The sequence below is a fragment of the Vicugna pacos genome, unplaced genomic scaffold (assembly GCF_048564905.1).
Source record: "Vicugna pacos unplaced genomic scaffold, VicPac4 SAC-SAT, whole genome shotgun sequence".
Lineage (NCBI taxonomy): Eukaryota > Metazoa > Chordata > Mammalia > Artiodactyla > Camelidae > Vicugna > Vicugna pacos.
Genome location: NW_027328721.1, coordinates 17,611,696 through 17,618,253, shown reverse-complemented (window position 1 = coordinate 17,618,253; position 6,558 = coordinate 17,611,696). Strand labels below are relative to the sequence as shown.

At 32.8% G+C, this 6,558-nt stretch overlaps 1 pseudogene; it reads right to left on the bottom strand.

Moving 5' to 3' along the window:
* Positions 1-4,483: 4,483 nt before the first annotated feature.
* Positions 4,484-5,429, bottom strand: LOC140692192 (olfactory receptor 4A47-like; annotated as a pseudogene).
* Positions 5,430-6,558: the final 1,129 nt, after the last annotated feature.

Sequence of the window (6,558 nt, the reverse complement as noted above, 5' to 3'; positions counted from 1 at the left end):
ATTAACTCCAAATGGACTAAAGAAAAAATCTGAGCCAACACCACTGATTCTTAGTATAAAATATGAGTAAATATTAATAATCTTGAATTATGCAGTATTTTTTAAGATATGACACCAAAACCATAAACAATAAAAGGAAAAGTAAATAATTTTAGCTTCATTAAAACTAAAACTGCTGGGTTTCAAAGGATAAAAATCAGTAAAGTGAAGATAAGCCACAGAATGAGAAAATACATTTGAAAACCATATATCTGATAAAAGAAGCCTTACAATTCAATCTTTGTTTAACATTTTATAAAAGGATTTGAATAGACATTTCTCTGAAGAAAACATAACAAAAAAACTAGAAGCATATGAAAAAAAAATGTTCAACATCAGTAAATAATAAGAAAATGCAAATCAAAGACCCCAAAATTCTTTGATCTTGAAAACTCTTTGTAAATAGTTTTCAGTAGTTCCTTTGAAGAGTGGTATCTGTTCCCGTCAGGACACTGACATACAGGGTGGGGATGATAATTTTTAATGAACACATCCCCATTGAAGCTAAAAATGAATCAAGATTTCTCTATTCACAGTCATTACCCCATGTTTTCCTATATCAAGTAATATAATGATATATTAAGGAGAAATGTGATATAAAATATTTGAAGAAAGTTATTAGAAAGAAAAATCATTAAGATAACATTATCTTTCTAGCAAACCCAAAAGAGTTAACTGAAGATCTTTCATACTAAATAAGAGTTCAGTAAAGTGGCTGAATTCAAGAGTAAATTGATAAATATTTCTTAGTTATTTTCTTGAATTCTAGCTATAATTATTTAGAAAATAGAATGTGGAAAAATATTTTTCATAAGTATAATCCAAATTATAAAATATACATTTAAAAAGAAAGATGTGAACGATCTGTATGATGAAAACAAAGGAATTACTGAAGAATATCAAAGAAGACCTAAATAAACACAGATATTTTCATATTTCCATGGAGAATGATTCAACATGAACAAGATATCAATTATTTTCCTAATTAATTAGACATTTAATATATTGTCAGTCAAAATTTTCATAGTTTCTACAACTTCTGAAATTATTCTAACATTTACATGACAAATAATTGTTCAAAACACAAAATCTTGTCTTTAATAAGAGTATTGAGTTATAGGTCTCTTAGCAGATATTAAAATCTACTTACAAGAACTAAAAAAGATGGAGTATTGGCTTAGGAATAAGCAACTGGTCAAAGGAAAATATCCTACAAATAAATACAAAAGCATTTGGACATTAAACATAGTAAACATGACATATCAAATTAGGTAAGTAGGTAAGATTTTTGGAAACTGTGCTGAAAATTTTGTTTTAAGGTAACAGATAACAATTTGCAAAGTAGATTTAAATTCTTTATACATAGGCACACACACAAACATACACATACATTTTCTCACTTTCTGTAAAATCTCCCCCACACATGTGTGCACATATGTGTACTTAATGCTTTAAAATACAAAGACATAAGTAAAGTAGAAAAAAATTATAAATTATTATATAATATTGAAGTTAAAAGGCAGAAACTCTGATAATAGTGATCAACAACATTAAAAGTATAACACTTCCACACTACCAAAACACTATCTAGGAGAAATTTTTTGTTTTATACTAAAACATAAAATCTTTCCTAAGTCAATAAAACATTTTGAACATGCCAATTAAATTGGATGAAATATATGAAAAAGCAATTCACAAAAATGTACCAATGGCAAAATACTTCACTATTAAGTAAATAAAGCAAATTATTGACATAAAATAAGATATAATTTTGCTTATAAAAAGTTAGAAATATTTATAAATATCTATGTTCAGTAATGCTGTGGAATAGAACAACAAGAATACATAGGAAAGCATTTATTAAAAATATGAAAAAGAATATTTGTGAATTTTTTCAAATTTTAAGAACATCAAAGGCCTAATTGGGTGCAGATTTATGCTATATTTGGTGTTGGAAGGGTCAACTATTAATGGCTTCAATGCAATTTCAATATAAAAATCCCAATGGCTTTTTTTCAACATGACAAGCTGAATTAAAATGTATGTGGAAACAAGACTTTTTTCACTTCATAAAAAAGATTGAAAGACTTGTCCTATCAGACATAAAAACTTATTATAAACTTACATAAATTAACACAAGTTTAGAAAAATTAATCAGTTGACAGTAATAAATAAACCAGAACTAGAATCAGACATAAATGAAAACTCAATATGTGATAGGATGGATTATTCAATAAGTGGTGCTTAGACAATTGGCTATCTACACTGGAAAAAAAATGAAAAGGGCACTTTACAGCATATATATAAATCAATGTTCAATGGATTAAAGTTGGAAACTAAAAAATGCAAACTTTTGAAATATTTAGAAGACAATATAGATTGACATTTTTCTGGCCATACTGTAGAAATGATATGATAAGAAAGACATAGAAGTGCTAACTTAAATCCACATAAACACTGAGAAATTTGATTACATTTAGAAGTTCCCATTCATCCAAATATATGAGAGATATGTAGAAAAGTAAAACCAAAAACTGGGAAAAGACTTTTGCAATGCATACAAACAAAAAAAGAATTAGTACAGAGAATTCCTAAAGAACTCCAATAAATTTATGATAACCTACTAGAAAAACTGACAAAAGCATGAATACATGTTGAATAGAAGATGAGAAAAAATGAATGTTTAATAAACATGCAAATATGTTCAAATTCAGTAGCAGTAAGCATTGAAAAATAAAACCATAATACAGTCATAGTCTTATACTCATTAGATTTTCAAAAACATTAAACATCTGACAGTATCAAGTGTTGGTTGTGACATGGACTTACGGATCTGCTTCATATGGCTAACAGGAATTCACCTGATAATACAGGTTTAGAAGAAAATTGCAACTATCTGTGATTGTGAACTTGTAATACTACTTAACAGAAAGACGATTCTTTCAGGATGTTTATAGCAGCATCATGTGCATTATCAAAAATTGGAAACAACCCAAATGACCACTGACTGGATGGTCTATTCAGATATGGAATAACATACAGCAGGGGAAATGGTGGGACTAGAGAAATGTCCAATCACATGAACAAATATTAGAAAAGTTAATTGACATTGTTGAGAAAAGATCCAGAAAGCCACATACTACACAGAGTAATTTTAATAAAGAACATGAAACTTCAAATAATATACTTTAAGAATACATACATCTATAGTTAAACTGTTCTTAACAGTGGTTAACAAAGAGTTCAGCATTGAGATTATCTCTGGGAAGAGGCAGAGGAAGGGAGTCAGGGCAATATACATTGGTAGTTTCAGTGATATTGATCATATTCTGGGTAAGATACTACAAAACAGATATAAATTGCATATATTAATGGATATGCATGAAAATATATAATAAAATTTTTAAGTAAGAAAAATTCTAAAACATTTATTTTAGAAAAGAAAATCCTTAAAAAGCAAGATAACATTCCATAATACAATGAGAGCAAATCTATCTTCTTCCTAATTTGAGATATTCCAGAAGGGACTGCACACTGAGAAAAAACCTGATTTTTTTTTACATAAAATTGAAAAACAAAATTCTGTTTACACAGAAACAAATTATTATTAAGTCTGAAAGTAAAAAGTATTTAAGTTGAATATGACTTTTAGGGAATACACTGCTTATGCAAAATAACACATCTCTTTTCTATATCTTCAGTATCTCCAAGACAAAATAAGAAGTTCTGTCTACTGTTTGAAGAGCAGCAAAAATGCTCATATAACTAGTGAAGAAGCGCATGAAAATATATTGACATCTTGGATTAGTGTGGTTTTCTATCCTCTAATCAAGAACCAGAATCTGTTTTCATCTCAACCACATCCCATCTAACAAAACAGCTCACTGATCATGTCTTTAAATGAACACAATAACTTCTCCCATCTGAATATCCTGTACTACAAACTCAAAGACATTGACCTGAGTAACAGAAGTCATCTTAAAGATGAATGCATTATGCAGCTACAGAAATTTGCTGTGCCAAAAAAAATAATTTTAACACTTTAAAATTTAAAAACCATTCTTTTGGCCCTCAGAAATTTGTTCTAAATATTAGCCCAATTGTTTTCCCAAAATTTGGGTGAAAGAAAATTTTGAAGGTTAGCTTGCTTTTCACAACTCTCCCTTCTATAGTCCCATTTTAGTATAAACTGTGAAAAATAAAGTTACAGGGTGAACTTAGTTTATTTTTTCTTGTAATAGGACAAAAACCTGTGTCTCTTATTCATCCTGCAGAACTTGCCTATTAGATTGATTCAAGCCTTAAAGGACAGTTTATTCTACTTTTTTGATGCTTTTGTATAAATAAAGAAAAGCATCTCTGTGGAGTCTGTTGAATTGGCTAAATCATCCATTGTTAGAATGTCCTGCCTGGTCATTGCCTTTAGGATTAGTGACAAATGTGTTCAGTGTGGGTGACACATTCTTATTCTACCTAGTTAACTTTTTGTCCCAGAGTTTTGCCATAGCACTTTTCATCTCTGAGTTTCTCAAGGTGTATATTAAAGGGTTCAACATGGGAGTGATGACAGTATAAACCACAGTTATGGATTTATCAATGGGAAAGTTGGAAACAGGTCTCACATACATGAAACTATAGGGAATGAAGAAGAGTTCCACCACTGTGATGTGGGAACTGCAGGTAGACAGGCCTTTTCACCTCCCTTCCTGACTATGAGTTTTAAGGGAATTTAGGATGACCCCATAGGATGTTAGTAGAAGGATGAATATGACCATACAGATTGCTCCACCATTGGCAACCACAGTGAAACCCACACGGTGAGTGTCAGTACAGGCAAGTTCCAACAATGGGTACATGTCACAGATGAAGTGATTAATGACATTGGGGCCACAGAAGGGGAGATGTTACACAAAGAGAAGTTGAACCATGGAGTGCAGGCAACCTCCAACCCAGGCCACCACCAGCAACAGGATGCAAACCTGCCAATTCATGACGGTCAAGTAGTGCAGGGCCTTACAGAGGGCCACAGAGTGATCATAGGCCATCACCACCAGGCAGAAGACCACAGAGCCCCCAAATAAATGTTCTAGGAAGAGCTATGCCATGCAAACTGAGAAGGAGATTGTCTTTTTACCACAGAGTAAGCCTCTAATCAATTTGGGTGAAATGACAGTGGAGTAAACTGCATCCATGAGGGACAGATAAGCAAGGAAGAAGTATGTGGGGGAGCCCAGGGAGGGGCTGGCAAAGACAGTCACCATAATGAGCAGATTACCCACCATCATCACAATGTAGATGAGTAACAACAAGACAAATAATGCTTTTTGCCCCTCAGGATTCTGAGTGAGGCCCAGGAGAACAAATTCTGTTAGATTGTTGCTATGTCCCATTTAGTCATCTGTGAGGCCAGTGTCAGGGATGAGAGATCAGGAGACCCAGACCTGTAATGAGATTGTGAACATGACTATGAATATATCTGTTACATTACAGAGCATATCTGTGTGTCTGTATGTCTACAGTGGTTTGCACACAATAAGCATTTGGTAAATATCTACTGAATTCTTCTTCCAAAAGCTCATCACACCTTCTCTTGACAGTTCTATTTCTCCTCAGATGATTTTGTTGGGACCACAAATAAGAGGTTATATCTCTATGTCTTAGTGGATCTTCTATAGAGAAGTGTAGTCAAAGACCCAAGAGGCAGTCATAACTTTAATAGAACCTTATTGAAACTAGGTCAGTTCATGACACAGAAGTCAACAAAGACAAGCAAGTAAGGGTCCCTGCTCTCTAGAAACTTACTCTTCAGTGGTGACAACAAACTCTAAGTAAATTGGCATAGAGTCAGTCCTTTGAGTTGGCAAAATTTGTAGTGAGTACCTTTACAATAGACCCAGGCAGCATCAAAACTAACATCTTTTCTGGATTAACTCCCTTAATACTATGATAGCCAACTCTTAGATATTCAATCCCTCCCATTTCAAAGGCTGTTTGGTCTTCATGAATCTCTCATTAAAGTCCAAGGCCCTGGAATCTGGACAGTGTCAAATAATTGCAAAATACTTAGCCCGTTGTTCCCTGCAGCAATTATGTCATCTCTTTGACTATCAGGTTCTTAAGGAGTTATAATTCTCTTCTTTTAATGTTTACCTATACCACAATGCTTAACACACATACACTACATAGCCATATTTCAGAATACATTTTAGAATTGAAATGACTCATGACTACCACCAACTATTACATTGGCAGGTTAACAGCTAGTATTTTTTCTCCAAAACACTTGGGGTGAGCTAAGTAGTGATGGAGGAGAAAATAGACACTAAAAGGAGAGGCAGAGTACAATGGGATATGGTTTTACTTATAATGCTTATGTACTGAGAGTGCTCAAAAATAGGATTTCAGTGCCCGGATTCCAAACAGCAGCACACTCAAGGGAAAAATCCAAGCTCAGTGTGAGAAGACATGTGTCTGGGTCACTTTCTAAATGTAGTTACAAGTCTGTATCAGTGTGCTCAC